General features: G+C 42.4%; 1 protein-coding gene across 9 annotated transcripts in view; it reads right to left on the reverse strand.

Moving 5' to 3' along the window:
* Positions 1 to 20,368, reverse strand: part of TTLL7 (tubulin tyrosine ligase like 7) — a 136,459-nt gene that overhangs the window by 112,889 nt on the left and 3,202 nt on the right. For 4 of the 9 annotated variants that reach the window (XR_008305634.1, XR_008305635.1, XM_053243204.1 and 1 more), the window contains exon 1: positions 5,243 to 5,425. The gene's annotated coding sequence lies outside the window, so the exon portion shown is untranslated. Of the gene's footprint in view, positions 1 to 5,242; positions 5,426 to 8,617; positions 8,959 to 13,106; positions 13,237 to 14,937; positions 15,031 to 20,368 lie in introns of those variants that run through there. The other 5 variants (XM_053243200.1, XM_053243202.1, XM_053243201.1 and 2 more) reach the window with 5 other exon arrangements.

Genomic DNA, 20,368 nt, shown 5'->3' on the forward strand with positions numbered 1-20,368 from the left:
ATGATCTCCAATTGGCAATCGACAGAGGGAGTGTGACTCTGCTGATCCTTTTGGCTATCTCGGCAGCTTTCACTACCATTGGCCATGGTATCCTGCTGGGTCGCCAGAAGGAGGTGGGATTGGGTGGCACTGTTTTACAGTGGTTCTCTTCCTACCTCTCTGGTAGATTCCAGATGGTGTCACTTGGAGACTATTGCTCTGAAAAGCGAGAGCTGAAGTGTGGAGTTCCACAAGGCTCCATACTGTCTCCAATGCATTCTAACATCTACATGAAACCGCTCAGAGAGATCATCAGGAAGTTTGGTCTGGGATGTTATCAATATGCTGATGACACCCAGATTTATTTTTCTATACCAACTTCATCAGGAAATGGCATGACCCCACCTCCCAACCCCCAACAAATGCCTGCCTGGAGGCGATACTGGACTGGATGAGGGATAACAGGCTGAAGCTGAATCCAAACAAAATGGAGATACTGTCTGTAGGGGGTCGGGATCCAAGAGATGGTTTAGATCTGCCTGTTCTGGATGGGGTTACACTCCCCCTAAAAGATACGGTTTGTATTCTAGGACTGCTCCTAGATCCCAAACTCTCCTTGATCTCTCAGGTTGAGGCTGTGGCCAGGAGTGCTTTTTATCAGCTTCAGCTGATACTCCAGATATGTCCATTCTTGGAGACTAGTGACTTTAAAACGGTGGTACATATGCTGGTAACCTCTAGGCTTGACTACTGTGATGCACTCTACATGGGGCTGCTTTTGTACGTAGTTCAGAAACTACAATTAGTACATAATGCAGGAAGCCAGACTGGTCTCTGGGTTTACCCGAAGGTACCATATAACACCAATTCTAAAAGAACTGCACTGGCTGCCAATACCCAACGAAATACTAAGTGCTAGTTATTACCTATAAAGCCCTTAGCGGCTCATGTCCAGGGTATTTAAGAGAGCGCCTTCTCACTCCCTGCTGAAATAAGAGCATCTCCTTCTCTGTTTGTTTTTAGGAAGACCTTGAAGATGTACCTGTTTTCCCAGGCCTTCAACTGAGACTCATTTTTTAAAATTTTAATGCGTTATTAATGCATTTTTAACTATTATGATTTTATCTTTTTATGTATTTTAAGTGTGTTATGTTTTATGTTTTTAATTCTGTACACCACCTAGATATATTTATACTAGGCGGTATATAAATTCAATAAATAAATCATAATAAATAATAATAATTGCAAATAGTAAGAGGAACCAAAGTAAGAAGCATTCTCTCTGTACAATGAAATTCAGCCATTTGGGTCAACATATAAGCACTGGTCCATTCTGATGGTGACAATTTGGGTGGGAAATCATGACAAAATACAGAAACAATGCAGCTATGGCTGGATTAAAGAGAAACGTAGGACATATGCTGACTATCCTCAAACCTGTTTCCATAGTCTGGGCAAACTGCAGAAATACCACTAACAGGTTTACTTTATTTTATTTTAATTACATTTCTATACCGCCCGAAACTTGCATCACTGGGTGGTTTACAATTAAAATTTAAAACATCATATCACTTAACAATTAAAATCATTCAAAACAATAACAATTCTAAAACTTTTAAAACCCAGTATTTAAAAAAGAAAAGTAAAAAGAAAAAAAGATTCTTTTTCTTTTAAGAACCATAGATCTAATTAAAAGCCAGAGTGAATAAATGTGTCTTCAGTGCCTTTTTAAAAGGATGTTGCAGGTGTTCCTGCACAGAACAATGCAAGCATAATGCATGATAAGTAAACAAAGATGGAAGGCACAGCAGTGCAGCTACTAAAAGTACTCCAGGCCTCTGCTAAGGTAAGGCTCCACGAGGATTTGGAGAAAGCTTACCTGGTGGTGGTGATAATGGCATTGGTTTGGGGAACTTCTCAGAAGCCAAACTAGCCAGCATGGTATAGTGGCTAGAGTGTTGTACTAGGACCACGAAGACAAGAGTTTCCTCAAGACTTTCCTGTTCTCGCAAGCTTTTAGTTAGAATTTTAATAATTTGTTTAATTTTGTTTTTATTGTGTTTTATGTATTTTAATCTGTGATTTTAATGTTAGGATTTGTGCACCACATAGAGATTTACATATCAGGTGGTATAAAAATGTGATAGATAAATAAATAATAAAGAAATAGTTCAAATCCCCATTTAGCCATGAAGCTCACTGGGTGACTTTGGGCCAATCATGTATCTCTCAGCCTAACCTACCTCACAGGGTTGTTGGAAAGATAAACACAACCATGTACTGGGCTGCTTGGAGAAAGAGCAGGATATAAATGCTGTTGGGTGTTTTTTTTAAGAGCATCAACTATTTATTTTCACCATGCCCTCAGAGATTGGTTGTAGGAGCTTGGATGACCCTGGACCCTTGCCTAGTGCCCCAGTTGGTTGACTGCTGACTCTAGTTTTGAAATCATGCAAGGATCCAACAGAGACTATTGAGGGGAGAATCAATAGTCTGGGCATTAGCAGTCTCTTCTGCAGATACCGGGGGGTGGGGTGGGGATTCTATTTGACAGCCACTCGAAACTAAGAAATCAATTGGTAACTGAAAACAGCAGGAAACATGCCTATACTTTCCAGTCTATCTAGGAAGCTACTGAGCCAGCAAAAGCTGCCACCATTCACTACTGTATTTATGAGTGCCTTCACCATCAAATGGTACTGTTGGAGTAACTGAGTGGAAAGAGGTAGCAAGCGAGTGACTGAAGCCATTTCACAGTTGGGGTAACAGCACTATTTTAAAGTACATGAAATGTCCCTCCTATTAACCCCTTGCATACAAAAACTGGTTGGGAAGTTTGGCAACCCAAAGACCAAAGCACTGGAAGGAGAATTCTACTCTTCAGCAGAAAGCGTAGCATGCTGGAAGTAGGAAGAAGCAGGCGCAAAAACACACCACAGCAAAGACATAGTAACATTACAAAATTAAAATCAGTACCAACAAGAGTACCTACTCAAAGTGCTGTGACATCATTATTATTATTATTATTATTATTATTATTATTATTATTATTATTGTTATCACATTTATATCCTGCTCTTCCTCCAAGGAGCCCAAAGTGGTGTACTACATTCTCAACCCTATTAGGGTACTGAAGGTGTTATGGTTGGGGCGGGCGGGGGGTGGGGGTGGGGTAAACACAGCCCTGGGAAAAATTATTTTATGGACTCCCTAACTTAAAGTTCCATGTCTCACAGTCACCATCTCTCAGTCTTAGTTCTTCAACTGTTTAGCTGGCCTAACTGCAACCTATCTTAAGTGGATTTGCAAGGACAAACACAACTAAAAAACAGTTGGCAAAATTAACATGCTACAGAAAATAAAAGTTCAAAATTGATGGCTCTATCACTTCATTTACAGCAAAGGAGGAGTTCTCTTTATTCTAGGCACATTTGCACTTGAATTAGCATTTTATACTATTAGAAAAGGACTTGCTTTTCTGTGTGTGCCTACAAGGCTGTCTGTGGGTTGCAAAGGTCTCCTCACAATTTCCTTTAGGCAATAATAGTTTCTAAGCATAAAAGGCATAAATACACTTCTTCTTTAAAAGGTTTCAGCATATTTTCTCTATATGAAACGCCCTGTAAACTATTTGAAGGATAATTTGTTTTCTCTGCTCTTTCAAAAGAGTGCATCAATGCCCTAAAGTCCCACCTCTTAAAATAATCCCATCACATATTGCTGTGTAATCAGTGTGACAGTATCCTTGTTCACAACATAGAAGTCATTTGCTGAGTAACAAGCTCACACGTCCTCTAAAGGGTTATTTGACTTCAACACCCTACACTGGGGCACAGAGGCAGAGGTCATTTTAACCACTTCTTTCCTGCACAGCACACTCATTATCTCCCTCTCCCACTAAACAAATAAATAAATAAAATAAATATACATATATACATACACACACCATATATGTGTGTGTGTATATATATACCCTGTTTCCCCGAAAGTAAGACCTACCCCGAAAGTAAGACCTAGCAGTAATTTCTGATGTACCACTAATTCCCCTAGTGCATTTTTTTGGGCTAAAATTAATATAAGACACTGTCTTATTTTCGGGGAAACACGGTATATTCATATTCTTTTGAATTATCAACAGCCTTCTCTATATGATGCTTCTCTTTATCATTACAGCAGAGAAGTCAGCCCAACACAGGCATGTATCTATCCCACAGCACCTTGGTGAATTTTTGCAAATGTACTCCAGAACAGAAAGCAGAAAGCTATGAAATTGTTTCCCATCCAGTCAATGGAGAGCAGGAAGAAAATATATAGCCAATAAATGATCATGCAGTAACCTAGACCATTTGGGGATGGGGACCATTTGGGGGAGGGGTAACATATGCTTTTCATACTTACTTTATATCACACAGGTGCCTCACAGAAGTAGAGTATCAGTCTTGTCAAAATGCAGATTTAATTTTATGTTCAAGCAAATCTGACTGGAGTCAAATATCCACATTTAATATGATTAGTTTTCAAAAGAAAATATTCTGAGCTGGCAAAAAATATCTGTGGGATTCCTAAATCAAACAATATAATCACGTGCATTTTTTAAAAGATAGCAGTTCCAGGCCTATATACAACTGCCTTACGCATCCTTAACTTTGCCACCTATTCCTGCAACCTTATACCATTTCTTAGGCAAAGGAGCAATTCAGGACAATGCCCTTTCTTTTCAGCAATATCTTTGAGACCAACTGTGCCACAAAGCACTTGAGCTAAACAATGCAATCAGAGAATCCACCACCAGAGACAAAGATCCTAGACCTGAGCTCTAGGTCCACATGACAAAACAAGGTGAACACTGCAGATTCTGAGATGGGTTAAATAAATTATAAACACTTTAGAAGGGCAACAAGAAAAGGTCTCTCTGCAAGTGGGAAGGCCCCTCCTGGTGTCCTTTCTTGATGAGGCTCCCTCTTTCAGCTCCTTCCCCGCCTCTAGCTTGCAGGCAATGATGCTGAATCATTATAATCGGCAGTCTGAGCTCCTCATCTGGTCTCTCCCCTTTTGATGACACCCACCTCTAGTACTGCAGCATCAGTTTCACCCTGCAGCTCTTTTGCAGAACACTAAAAGGGGAATAAGGAGCTAAAGAAGAGGTGGTTAAGTTGTCAGTTGTGCTTTAATATGCACACTGGAAGGCAACCTCCGAGATTGCTGGGGGTGGGGGGAGGAATATGATAAAGAAGCAGAAATAAAATGGTTCTCTCGCATTTACCTGTGATACAAGTGTTCCCCCCCGGGCTGTGGTCCCTTTGGACGCTTGAAGATCTAGCAGGCTCCTCTAGGATGGATGATGTCAATAGCCAAGCCAGGCAAATTACCCTCCTCCGAGGCTCACGTTCCAAGCCCTCCTCCTGCAGTACCACCAGCATCTGCCAGGACTGGAGCGGACACACTGGAAGCGGGAACGTTGCAGCAGAGAGGGGAGGTCGGAGCGAACCATTCCTAAACCGTGGGGAGGGGATTGCTGCAAACTGCGGGAAGATTAGGGCGGGCACTAGCTTTGCCGCGCGCTGTGCAATAAGGGAAGAGAAGATGACAGGCTTGGGAAAGTACTTTGGGCCAAGCTGTTGCAGGAATGTGAAAAGAGGAGCTCCCTGAGCCACGCTTCTTACTGCATCGTCTCTCCTGCAGGAGAAATGGAAAGTTCCGCCTCGGTTGCCTTTACCGGCGTTCGCCCGGGAAGAATGCTAACAGAGAGGACTTAGCAACGGGAAAAGTTAGGGGTTGGGTGGGTCTTTGACCCGTGCATCGCCCCCTACCCCACGCTGAACTCTTGCAGCAGACTCAGCATCAGACAGAGCTACCCTCGTGTTCAGTATTGGGAATGATTAACACACTTAAAGTGCACGTTCATGTCTGATCCTAGGCATGTTTACTCGGAAGTAAATCTCACCCATTTTAATCTTTCCTACTTGCAAATTGCTATGCATAGGATTGCAGCCTCAGATTTTTCTGCACTAATTCAATGACTCACACACCCACCTACACGATTACTAGCTACTACCCTAGATAGTACTTCACTACTTCTCTAACACGTTTCTCTTGCACCGCTCGCCTTTCCCACAATCATTCGGCACAACACGGTTTTTAAACCCATTCTGGTCTGGTGATGCTGACTTTTTAAAAAGGTAGAAATCAATATTTGTTTCCCTTAATTTTTCAAGGCGTGTAGATAGGTAGAAGAATTAATTTGCAGTCATGCTAGTGAGTAGGGGAAATGGGCAAAACTGTAGTTGTAAAAAGGTGCCCTTAGGTGTGATGGCAGTAACTGGTATATATTTCCAGTCCAGTTGTATGGGTACCTAGGATGTCATTCCCCCTCTCTTTTCTCACCAGTTTCCACCTTTCATATGCAGATAACTGAACCAGAAAGTTTTCTTTAGCACTAGGCATCATCAGACACCACTGATAGTTGCTTCCCATGGATACCACCATCCATGCCATCTTATCTACATAGTGGCAGGAGAATGACTCCATCCTAATCTCAAATCAAAACTTATCTGGATAAGGGAATACCAGGGTAAATCAGGTTTCCCCCCCCCCCTTTACTCCCCCACCCCCAGAATGTTATGTTTCAGTCCTCAGTTTAGTTGTTTTGATGGAGACAAGCCAATGAGCCTGGGCATTTCTTAAGCTTTTTAGTATTTGGCCATAGGAAACTGTCATATACTGAGTCAGACCATCTAGCTTAGTATTATCTTCACAGACTGGCAGTGGCCTATCCTAGGTTGCAGACAGGAATCTCTCTCAGCCAGGGAGGGAACTTTGAAACCTTCTGCTCTTCCCAGAGCGGCTCCATCTCCTGAGGAGAAGATCTTACAGTGCTCACACTTCTAGTGTCCCTCCAGGCTTTCTGTTCCTGACAATGTATTTATTATCTGTGGTAAACTACATAGTTTGGAGTGTTTTTTCTTTTCTTTTCTTTTTAAAGCATGTGCTATTATAATGCAAAGCATATTGAAATAAGACTGTCATCATTTGAAACATGTTCATAACATGAAACATAAATAAGAGAAATATGTATTACAAGCCAGTTATTTCACTCACTATACCAGAAATCCTTATTTGTCTTTGACAAATATGTGAGCAGGTGCCTATGGTTATTATGTCATATACTTTGAGTCACTGATCAAATTTCTTTAGTTATGATCTCATCCCTATTACCTGACCCAGCAGTAACAATGTCTATAGCTGAATTCACCATCAGGTACAATATGCTATTCATGCACTAATCAGAATTGGGCTCCTGCTGAAGTTTCAGGCCTATCAGAGCCCCTGGTGGCGCAGTGGTAAAACTGCCACCCTGTAACCAGAAGGTTACAAGTTCGATCCTGACAGGGGCTCAAGGTTGACTCAGCCTTCCATCCTTCCGAGGTCGGTAAAATGAGTACCCAGAATGTTGGGGGCAATATGCTAAATCATTGTAAACCGCTTAGAGAGCTCCGGCTATAAAGCGGTATATAAATGTAAGTGCTATTGCTATTGCTATTGCTATCTCCTCAATCCACCCCTGCTGCACCTACAGCAACTTGTACAAGTAGTATTATTTTGGCTATCAACCTCCCACTAACTCCTGCAAACTGCAGAAGAGAGTATACTGGCATGATAGTGTTTCATTCCATACATGATGATATTTTTGATTATTTCTTACTCCACATTTATCCCTGGAGAATGCAGACTTGCCAAAATCCAAATACACCAGTAGTTACATTAAAGGGAAAACATCAACCTTACTGGTTTACTACTTGTTTACCCCCTTGATTTTCTTTTCTTGATTTCACAGCAGGGAAATGCTTGACTAACTAGCTGAAGGTTGCCGGTTTGAATCCCCACTGGTTTGTTTCCCAGACTATGGGAAACACCTATTTCGGTCAGCAGTGATATAGGAAGATGCTGAAAGACATCATCTCATACTGTGCAGGAAGATGCAATGGATCTTCTGAATACCCCTCCTGTATTCTAAAAAACAAACAAACCCACAGGGCTCTTTGGGTGCCAGGAGTCGAAATCAACTTGATGGCACACTTTACTTTTTTACTTTACAGAAATCATATCATATAGACACACCAGCCTCTAGCCCAGTGCAAGAGTCCAAACACACATCCCCTCCCCCTCCCCCTCCCCCCACAACTTTAAGAGGGAACCAAACACCAAATCCTTCATTTTCCACAACCTGCAGGGTCAAGTTTGTAATGTTATCAAACTGTCTCCCCTTCTCTTCAACTCTGAACCTGAGTAAGACTGTTACAGACACAGACATTTGGTGCCAGAAGTTAAGCAAGCCTCCCTTTGGACCAAAACAGCAGTCACGCATCCTGACCCGGGGTAAGCAGCCTGGAGAGGCAAAGCACCCATCCTGAATCAAATAATTCTTAATAAAGCTGAATTTCCATATGAAGCAAATGGGGGTCTTCAACAAAAGACAAGCTCAGAGAAAGGGAGTAACTACACACCATAAAATGCAATCAAGGTGAGCTCTAAAGCAGTTAATTAGATTTGGTTCACTAATGCCCGCCCCCTCTGCCTTGGTGACCTATCCCCTACCCACACATTCCCCCCTGCCTCAGCAGTAGAAATTCCTAATTACCTCCTCTGATTTTTGAATGTTCCTGTCACTGCAGCCCCTGCAAGGAGACTCCAGAAGGAAAAACTTAAAAATTGTCTTTGCTTTTAGACACACTCATGTGTGACTTCCTATGTAGTCTACCTATGCTGCATGGTCGACTTTTTACTATTCTGAATCCTCATCCAGGCGAATGGAGTACCCATTTGTGCACTCAGACTGTCCTCGGACCATTCCCCGGATGGGCTGGTTAACCCCTGCACCTGCCTGCCTAGGTCCCCCCTGGACCTTTGTGCTGAATCACTGAAACTTGGAACAGAACCACTGAGGCTGGGCCACTCCCTGTGTGGGCTTGCTACTGGCTAACCCCTGCATCCAACTGACTTAGAACCTCAATGCTCTGACTGGCTGTTGGCCTACAGAATGCTTTCACTCCTTAAACAGAGAACTCACGTTTGGGGCGGTATAAAAATGTGACAAACAAACAAATAAATAAAATAAAACTCGGTGCTAAGTGGGCCTGCTGTTTTTCATTGCCTGCTGTTTTGGCAGCACCTCTGAATCTATGATGACCTTTTGCATCTTCCTGATGAGAGTCATTCTCTTGGCTTTGCTTATGAGACAACAGAGTGTTTCCCTCTCTCCCTCCATCCTTTCCCAATCACTCTCCACCTCTGTCAACCACTAAGCTAACCAACCTTGCAGCTTCTCTCTCCCTGCCTACCCACCAGCAGGGAGTTGCCTTCACTTGCAGTATTACCAGGGTTGCCAATACCTCAATTTCACAATGAGCCTCTACACTAAAATGTTATTTTCTTTATTTTCTTGCTGATCGGTCTGTTTGTTCCTCTAGGGTACCCTAATGTGTCTTTCCACTATCTGGACTACAATCCATTTGTTATTCATGCTTGCAAATTTAGTTTTGAGTAATTCTTCCATTTTGGTGTCAAAGCATAGGTGCACACACTGTAGAATATAGAGGTGCAAGCATGAAAGTAAAAGACACTTTTTTCAATTAAGTATAATAGTTCTGTTAATCAATGTCAATGCTAGCAGCATTCAATATTAGCTTAGGCTTGAAAAGGCAGCATTCCATATTAGCTTAGGCTTGATAATGTTTGTCAAATATAGTATTTTTTAGGAATGTGAACAAATCAATTTTTACCCAAATCGAATCACCCCCAATTTGTTTTGGGTCCGAATCTGCCCCCCCCCATCACCTCAGATTTGATTTGTACCTGAATTTTTCAAATTTGAGAGATCTCATTTCCTACCAGAGAATCAACTCTCAGAACACCTCAGACACTGAAAACAACAAAACCCAGTGACCCATGGACTTGTCATTCTGGAGGTGGTTGGTACCCTATGTGCACTACATGACAACCCACCCTGGGCCACTCTGGTGCCCCCCAAGTGAGTTATGGGGCTGCTGAAATCCCCCATTATTTGCAAAGGGGGGGGAAGCTTAAAGATGCACAAACTTCAGGGGGGAAATTAAAAATCCTTTCACCAGTTTATTTGCAATCTGGTTGGTAGCAGGTTCCCATTGGGGCACTACCACCTGACCCACTCTTCTGCCCCCGAAACCTCTTTTCTGTCCCCCCATCTGCCACAAATACATGCCAACTTCAAAAACAAATTTAAAAGCACCCTGTTGCCAAATTTCTTTGAAATACGGGTGGTAGTTTCCTTGCACCCATTGGGCACTGCTACCCACCAGAACCTGCTCTGGGCCACCCTGGTGCTCCCCACAGGGAGTTATAAGTAAGGCTGATAAAATTTCCATTATTCCCTATGGGGAAAAGCTTAAAGATGCATAAACTTCAAAAATCTTTTAAAAATCACACCTTTGCCCAATATATTTGCAATATGGGTAGCAGCTTCCTTGCACGCATTGGGCACTACCACCCACCACAACTCACTCTGGGCCACACTGGTACCCCTCACGTGGAGCTATAAGGCTGCTGAAATCCCCATTATTCCCTGGGGGCGGGGGAGACAGACCAACCAAAAATTCTTTAAAAATCACTCCTTTGCCCAATTTCTTTGAAATGTGAGTGGTAGTTTCCACTCATTGGGCATTACCACCCAACCCATTTTGGCCACAAAATGGAGGTCCAAATCTCATAATCTTTCAGGTCCAAAGCTAGGGTGATTTGTTTTGTACCTAGATCTGGGCAATTCAGCAGAGGGGTGATTTGTTTTCTCTACAAATTGCCCAAATCAGCCAGGTTCATTTTGTACCCCAATCATTTCTCACATCCCTAGTATTTATAACTTTCTCAGAATTACCCACATAATTACTGTGGCTCATGGTTCCAGGGAGAAGTCATCTTGTTTCAAAGCAGAGTAATTTATGGTCACCAAATATGGCACAACGTTGCAGCACTGGACAGCGTTGAGCACAGAAAGAATATTTGTAAAAATCACATTATTACACTAATAGATTGTGCATCCAGAGCATTCATATGTTATGATATTAGTGCATAGATTCATGATGCCAGTCTGATGACATATTAATTGAGCAAAACAATTATCTGGTTGTGGGTGAATGGTTGGTTGGTTGGTTGATTAAATTCAAAGTTCATCGCCACCTGTCCACCTAAGTGAGCATCTTGCCTGATGTTACTAAACTTACTACCTTCTTCTTATTGCACCCATATGGAGCTGATTTCATATCATGTGAAAGGATATAACATTCTGGGGCTATCCTCACATGCAGGCAAAACTGAGCGAAGAAAGTCCAGCCTGGTTTTGCTGGCACATGAGAACCGCCAGGGTCCCCGCAGCTCCTAGCAGCAGCAGCAGCAACAAAACAAATTAGAGGGGGAAATGTTGGACAACAACATGCTGCAGTGGTTTGAGGTTTGGAACAGGATCAGGGAGACCCAAGTTCAAATCCCCATTCAGCCACACAACTCACTGGGTGACTGTGGGCCAGACCAGTCACTTCTTTCTCAGTCTAATCTACCTCATAGGGATGATGTGGAAATAAACATAACTATGTACAATACTCTGTGCACCTTGGAGGATGAACAGAACATAAATGGTTTGTTGTTTTTTTTAAGTAAAACAGAAGGTCAGAGGATCATTGTATTTACTGCCATGCTTAATACATTTTTTAAATGTGCTTTTTATAATACATACAATTACTTATTTAAAAGACAAGAAATTTAGCACAGTTTTTGAAATACAAGTACAATACAAGTAACAATCAAGATTAATCATCTCTGCATATTACCAACTCTCCCTTTCTCTGGTCCCTCCCAATGCTCTATTTGCAGTGGAATATCAATTTTCCATAGGCTATCATACATAGGACTATTAAAAGGAGAAGTGTGAGGTTATGCATTCAGCTTCCAACTGTTTTCCCCAAAGGACTTCAGGAACCAATACTAAATGCTCTAGTGAGAATCCAGTTCATCCCATATTTTATACAACCTTTGCTTTTTGGCTGCCAAACCACATGTTTCAGCTAACCAGGCATAAATATTGTGTTAAAACACATTCCAGTAAGCTTTTTATAGATATTAAATAGTAGTCGCAGCAGCAGACATAGCAATATTCTTCAAGAATAAACATGACCAAATATCACTGAAAGGCACAGCAGCCTCCAGAAAGTTCAAGCCCCTAAAAATCAGATTTTTAGACTGAATGTTTTTGCTAGTTGCCTTTGTTGTAGTAGAGTGGGTATTCAAAATGCTGCTTCAAATAGAATATTCAACTTATCCATGCTAATATTTCTCTTGGGATCCCACCCTCACCCCCATATTCTATACAAGCAGACCTTCCATTGCTGAAATAAGAGAGATGTTCATGGGAGGAACAGAAAATATCATTTTCAAAATACACCACATGTGTTTTAAGCCCTAAATCGTTTTTTTTCAAAATGGCAATAGCTGTTGAGAATAGTTGAGCATTTTCCCTAGAAATATTACAGAAATAACATTTAAATGCTAGCTTTCCATAGGCTACCACATTCCATTATTAACAATCAATATAATAAAACACACACACATAAAACACAACACTTGTTTCTTAACTCTGAAAAATTATGATAAGAAAGCTAAAGGTTTTCCTTGGGTAAGAGTAAAGTTTAACACTTCCGCTGAGGGAATATCTGTTCTTCATCCAACTAGGTTTGTCTACTGTACCACTACTGACTGATTTGCATCAGTAAGTGGCAAAGGGGTGAGAGTTATTTATTTTCCTATCTCCTATACAAAACTTGCAATAATTTGTGAACAGCCTCTCTCCCTCCAGGCACTTTTCAGAAGTATACACAAATACACTACGGAACAGTCATTTCCCATTATCAGAAATATCCAGTGTTTTCCATTATTGCCTGAGATTAATTTCTTATTTCCATCACTAAACTATATTTAGCAATGGAAATTATACAGAAATAGCATGGGTATACTCTGAAGACAATTTCTTGTCTTCCTTGAAAACACTGAAAGGAAAATTCAAAAGCATGAATCAAATTATATCAAATGAAGAAAAATAACACTACCTTTTACAGCAACTGAGTACTCACAGTCTGATTCAAGCAGCTCTGAAGTGACCTAACCTTCGCCATCAGGTTCAACTTCCAGCTTTTTCAAAGGCCACATGTAGGTTCACTGATGTTTACAAGGGTTGTCCTAGGCAACCAAACAGAACACAGAGATTTAAAGGGACCACTTCCAGACTAGATATTATCTTCTCCAAATATTATTTTTCCATTTGTCCCATTCTTAGTGTTACAGGAAGCAGTTCATGTTAAAACAAAGAAACAAACCATAAATATTTCTCTTTCTCCTTGCCCTGGAAATAAAAAAACTACAACCACATTTCCATTAATATGTAGAAAGTCTTTGCATGGCTACATGTAGTTTTTAAAAATAGCTAGAAAGTTACACTCTTCATGCCCTGTACTTCATAATCTATTTCACTGTTTAAATGCATTTGGAAAGTAAGATCAGCTCCCTCTAGTGACAAACATATATAAAGTATTAGCTTATACAAAGGTCATATCAGGATAAAGGCCCTGCTTAACCCCATCTATTGAAGGTTATTATATATGTGAACAGACTCCTGCACCTGCTTGGAAGAGTACTATAGCTAAAGTTAACAAAGTGTTGCCACACCAAAGCTCTAAAGCTAAAACCCTGTGCATGTTTACTTGGAAGTAAGCTCCACGGAATACAGTGGAAGGTACTTCTGATTAATAATGTTTAGGAACTGCAACATAAGGACCTCCTCAAACAACCACTGCAAATACAGTGCTACAAATTCAGTGGTTTAAAAGCCAGCTCAAATTTCCTTCCATCTAGAGTCAAAACTGTTCATTATTTACTGATCCAACCAGTAAAAGCAGGTTCTTGAAGGCTGGGATCTGAAAAGTGACATGACAGAGCTTGAAGGTTATTTCTGTCCAGATCTGTCAGGCTCCACCTATGACCTGACAAGGCATAGCTCCACCCTGGCTCAACTCTTTTTCTATTCAGTTCAGGGGTGTACGTAGCAAGGTTGCAGTGGGCCCAGAGACGAGATTTTAAAATGGGGCCCCCCCACTCAAAGTCCAGGGCCTCCGCACACCCCAGGCCCCCAAGGGTTTAAGTCTGATATTCCAAAATAAGTATGCTGCCTGGAAATACATTTCACTGAATACACACACGCACACGTCACAATATATAGTGATATACATTGAGTACTATACATTTGTTTTACTTTTAATGCCTAGAACACACTAGAAAGATGAATGATTAAAATGCCCCCCTTGCTGCAGATTAGCAAATGATACTTTCAACCATGCAGGGTGAGCCTATGTTTGTTTTCTCAGAATTCTGAACAAATTCAGTCAAGTTTGATTGCAGGAGGTTTTTCACAGGAGGCTTTTAAAGCCCTTTAACACACATCTCCTCTGGAATAGAGGTGCTGCATTCACATGTTGGCCAGATTGACCCTGAAGTCCCTGCAAGTTATTGGGGAGCAGTTCACACACAAGAAAAATAAAATAAAATAAAATAAAAGCACAAGACATGCTTCACAGTTCTCACTCAGACCTTCTGGGTTGCAAAACAACTTGAACATAAGTGCATTTATAAATGAATGAATGAATGAATAAAATAAATATAATACTGTTTCTTCCAGAAGTTTTTGTAATTTTCTGCCATGAAACAAGCCACTTATAGGACTTTTTAGATAGTTTTTTTTAAGCCAGCAAATTTTCCAAGCTGTTTAAAAATAAATATTCAGAGACTTCTCAGTCCCTCCACCCCATATCAAAGCCCTATGGCAAGCAGATGCCTATATATCCTGGGCGGGGGGAAGGTAACCACAAAAAGGAGTTCACACTCTACCTGACAAATGCTGGGTTCGGCAGGGCAGCAAGGGGTCTTCTGCTGCAGGGAGCAGTGGTGGCCACTCTGGCTGCCTCCTCCTTCCTGGCTGGCTTGGGCCCTACTGGAGCTCAGGCTTCACAGAGGCCTACACGAGGCCTCCATGGAAGCCCCGCCCACCCGCCGATCAGCTGAGAGGCGGGAGAAAAGGAGCTCTTTGCAGCTTGTCGGCTGCCTCCATTGCCGGCCAGGAGAACAAGCTGGAGAGATGGCAAACAGGGCAAGTGGGTGAGGGGCCTTGGGGCTGGGCAGGGGGCAATGGGGAGTCACGTGAGGTGCCTCTGGGGTGCCCCTCCAGGCAGTGGGGCCCCCAGACAACTGTCTCCCCTTGCCCTATCATTGTTACGCGCCTGATCCAGTTCTACCCTGATTCCACCCCTAACTAGGCTCCAACCTGATCCAACACAGAAAGATTGTGTTTTGGAAGTCAAAAGTTGGCAACTCTACTCAAAACCTGTGGTGAGCAGATTGTGTGCCTCCATCACCATGCACAGGAATCAGCAACAGCAAAGTAACATTTGTTTTGCAGTGGAGTCAGAGGCCAGACAAATTAGGCACTGCTGGGGCCCAATCTCATCAGAAGACCCGTGGCTCAGCCCTGAGGCCCTGCTCAGTGCCCAACTAATGTGAAAGCCTGGGTGGCAGCAGAAATCCAAAGTACAATCCGGAGTACTTCATGTACTCCAGACAGCTGTGCTGCTTACCATCATATTTTTTTAAAGCAACAACACAATATACACTCATTCTGTTGCAGCATGACTGACACTGTCCAGCCTGGACAGTCACTGTGCAACTGTCGCGGAGCACTCAAGACTACTGCTGCCCAGCCATCAGGAGGATGGGGCTAGCACAGGGCTTTGCAGCAGGGCCCCTGCAATCTGGTGTTGTTCCTGAGTGGACTGCCAAAAACTGCATGTGGCAATTGGTGCACACAACCAGCTCATCACTGGATGGGATCCAATGTTGTTACCATAGCTACATGCACCCAGGTGGACATGCAGGTAGGCCCTAAATGGTTTGTTGCAGAATTATCTTTCATAGGCAGTGTTCATTTTAGATGTAAACTAAAATATTGTTATGTTGAAAACCAAAATAAGCGCCAAAATAAACTCATTGGTGTCACATCCTTCTTTGTTGTGCTGTTTTGAAATGTAAGCTAGGGCCCAATCTATACATTCACCATTGTGACTTGGCTGCTCCCATACCCCTCTCATTAATTTGTTGATTTACTACATGTATATATCTACTTTCTGCTAAAGACCTCACATCAGGGTACTATACAGTTTAAAAATGATGCCTTAAAGAGAGATGACACAAAATGGAAAAGAAATGGGGGAAATAAACATATCCAGAAACCATTTCTTTCATACTTGCACATGACGAGGTAACATAGAGACCAGATGTAATCATCGCTGCAGGAGACAGCACTAGGAGACAAATGGCAGCCAGTCCCAGCTGAGCCAATAGAAGGGTTATGTGGCAACTCTCAGAAAGTCCCTCCTCATAATGAAAGGAATGTACAGAAAGTTTGCCCCTAATAAGGCAGACACTGCTAGTATTATACATTAGCACGCAGAGTGGCCCTAACCATGCAGATGACCATTGCTTACATAACTAGGAGTAGCCAAGGGATGTTGGCAGTCATACCACTGCAGACAATGGATGTAGATGAGCAGCATGGCTCTTCTCCTAGAATTTGCATCTATCTCTTAGCTGAGCCACTACGTGCCTGCTTTTGGACATGGTGAAAAATATGCTCTCAGTGAATGTTCAAGGATCATATTCATGGGTTGTGATTACTACTTATCTCTTTTTTTCAAATGTGTGTACTGCCTTACAGGAGCGGAGCCACCATTGTGCAAATGGGTTCAAAGAACCAAGGCTGCCACCAATCAGGGGCCGCGAGTGCGGCCCCAGAAACAGCCCTCATATCTGACATCAGACGCGGGGGGCATTATTTCAGTCCCAAATGGGGCTGTGTGGCCCCGTTTGGAGCCGAAATTGGTCTGCACTGCATTGGCAGCATGGCCAGAGTGACTCTCCTTGCCTTAAAAGCAGGGGAAGCTGCTCCTGGTCTCGCTGCCAACACAGCGGGGCTGATCGATCTCCCTCCCAAACGGGGCCACGCAGCCCTATTTAGGAGAGAGATCAGCCCACACTGCATTGGCAGCACGGCTAGAACAGCTCTCACTGCCTTTAAGGAAGAGTCACTCCAGCCCATGCTGCCCAATACAGCACGGGCCACTCTCCCTTCCAAACGGGACCACACGGCCCCATTTGGGAGAGAGACCACGTCCCCTGCGTCTGATGTCAGATGCGGGGGCGTGGCTAGCCGGGCCCTGGTGGTGCAGTGGTAAAACTGCTGCCCTGTAACCAGAAGGTTGCAAGATCGATCCTGACAGGGGCTCAAGGTTGACTCAGCCTTCCATCCTTCCGAGGTCGGTAAAATGAGTACCCAGAATGTTGGGGGCAATATGCTAAATCATTGTAAACCGCTTAGAGAGCTTCGGCTATAGAGCAGTATATAAATGTAAGTGCTATTGCTATTGCTATCAGATGTCAGAAGCGGGGGCAGGGGCAGGGGGCAATGGTGGCAGCCACACACAGGCTGCCACCAGCCACCCTACGCTGTTGCTGCCTTACAGCCAGATCAAAACCCTCAGTGAAGGTTCAAGAACTATCATGAATTACAGGCAATGATTATATATTAGGGATGTGCAAATTGATTCAGGTACAAATTGATTTCTACCCCAATCTAGCTGATTTGGGTGATTTGGAGACAAAACAAATAACCCTGTGGTCCATTGGCTAGTTTCGGGTACGAATCTAATCACACCTTATTCAATTCAAATCGATTCGAGATTTGGATCCCTCCTATTAATTCCCCCAGATTCTCAGCTTTCATTTTTTTTAAAAAAGCTAAGCTCTAGCCCTTGCAGAAGTGGAGTTATGGAGCAAAATGTATGGTCACTATTTTTCAAGTGTTTGGATTCTTTGTTGTATAATAACTTTCCCTCAATGAATCCCTATGAGGATTCATTACACACCTTCATTTCTTTTATTCATTGTGACTGTCTTTTCAACAATGCCAACGGTCAACTGCCATGTGCCAACTACACCCCCCTACCCACAAGGCAGTGGGGTACAGTTTATGTTCTAGGATTTTTTCCCCCAAGTGTTCTAGGATTTTATGTTCTAGGATTTTTTTCCCCCTTTCCCAAGGCTCTTTACAAGTGTTCAGGCTCATTACACACCAAAGAGTCTAAACACCTAAAAAATTCCTAAAATATAAATTGAGTACCCAGTGGCTTGTGGGCTGTGGGGTAGTTAGAACATGGAATGCCACTAATTCCCCACCTCCACCTGCAAAGCAGTGGGGTCAAAATGAACAGAAGAAATGAATATGTCTAATGAAGATACAAAGATTCTAAACACTTCAAAAAAACCTAAAACAAAAAAACTGAGTACCCCAGTGTGTGTGGGGTGTGTGCGTAGTTGACACATGGTAGTTGACGGTTGGCACTGTCCAATGATAGTCAAAATGAACAGAAGAAATGAAAGTGTATAATTAATCCTCATAGGGATTCATTATGAGGAAAAGTTATTAGACACCAAAGAATCTAAACTCTTCAATATTCCTAAAAATTAAAATGAGTACCCCACTGCCTTGCAGGTGGTGGTGGGGTGTAGTTGGCACATGACAGTTGACAGTTGGCACTGTCCAGTGACAGTCAAAATGAACAGAAGAAATGAAGGTGTGCAATGAATCCTCATATAGATTCATTATGAGGAATAGTTATTATACACCAAAGAATCCAAACATTTGAAAAATAATGACCGCACATTTTGCTCTGTAACTCCACTTCTACAAGGGCTACAGCTTAGTTTGTTTGTTTTTTTAAATGAAAGCTGGGGGTCTATGTTAGGGTTAGGATATGTCAACTTTGAATCCCCATTGTTTCCTATGGTAGAAATGTTCAAAATCAGTAAAAACTAAAATAAACCCACATTAAAAATCAACCAAGTGTCCCACTGCCTTGAAATAAGGATGGTAGGTGGCACCCATGGGGACCTACCCACCACCCAAATTTGGTGCCCCTAGGACCTTGTTAAGTGGTCCAAATCGGTCCAAATCCAAATCAAATCAAAACAAATAGAAATCAAATCTGGGGTGATGGGGGGTAGATTTAGATACAAAACAAATCCAGGGTGATGTGTTTTGGATACAAATTGAATTTTAAAAAATTGATTATTTGTGCACATCCCTATTATATATGCTGCTATACAACCAAATTTCTTTAGTGTGCAGAACTGTAGTTTGTGCGTGTGAGGAATTATCCACACAACTTTTTCTCTCTTAACATGTTAGAAGGAAGACTTACAACAAAGAGACTTGTACCAAGGACAAAGGTTGTGTAATCTGGCCTGATTCCCTAGAGACCAGTAAATTTCTGGAAGTTGCTGTGTGTTCTGAGAGCAGCAGACCAGCCTTTCTCATACCCTGATCTAAATAATTTACCCTCTTCATTTTTCCATCATCTAGAGCCTTCCAAATAGTTGTTGATCTCTCTCTCTGGAAAGCACCATCTCCCCATATGCAAAAGATGCAAAAGTATCGATTTATATGCCTAATCAGTGGCTAGAGAAGATCATCATTTCTGAATGTCTTAAAATGAATCAAACCGTTCTTGCAGTGAGAGAACACAGAAGCAATTTTATGTATTGATTATTCTTTCTGGTTTCCCCCCCTGTGGTTTTCTTGTCAGCTTGTTTGTTTTTTTGTTTTACTCCCACTTGCTTCTTAGATTTGCAGGGCAGCCCTTTCTTTAAACGCATAAACTTAATGGATGGAGAAGAACTGGGAGTTCTAATTATGTATAAGCTAGGTAGGCTAGGAACCCTGTTCTGAATACCAGAAATGTGTTCCTAGTTACAATGGCACTTTGGTTCCCTTTTATATCTTATAGCTTAGTTCTTCACCCCACCCCAAGAGAACACTTATCTCCTAAATACAAATATATAGTATGATTAGGGTAATTCTCCTCTTTTCCTTGTTCCATAGCCCACAGACTTCACTTCATTGATCTAAAACATAGAGGCTGTTTTCATGAACAGCCAAGACCAGGCTAGGGCAGCTAAGCCCGGGCTTTGCTGTCCATGGGAACCATGGGGAGCCATCCAGCTCCCTGCGGTGCCTTGGTGGCAAACCTGGCTAAGAAGCAGGGCTCTTAAGTGTTGCTAAGTGAGTGAGTGTTCCCTTAATCCCTTTTACCTGACCCTTGTCAGTGTCGGCTGCTTGCAGGCACCCAACACTGATGGGTGCCTGCTCATAACCAGGGAAAGCCCCACAATGCACCACACACTCGCACGGTGTATTGTGGCATTTCTGGGG

The sequence above is a fragment of the Hemicordylus capensis genome, chromosome 4 (assembly GCF_027244095.1).
Source record: "Hemicordylus capensis ecotype Gifberg chromosome 4, rHemCap1.1.pri, whole genome shotgun sequence".
NCBI classification, from domain to species: domain Eukaryota; kingdom Metazoa; phylum Chordata; class Lepidosauria; order Squamata; family Cordylidae; genus Hemicordylus; species Hemicordylus capensis.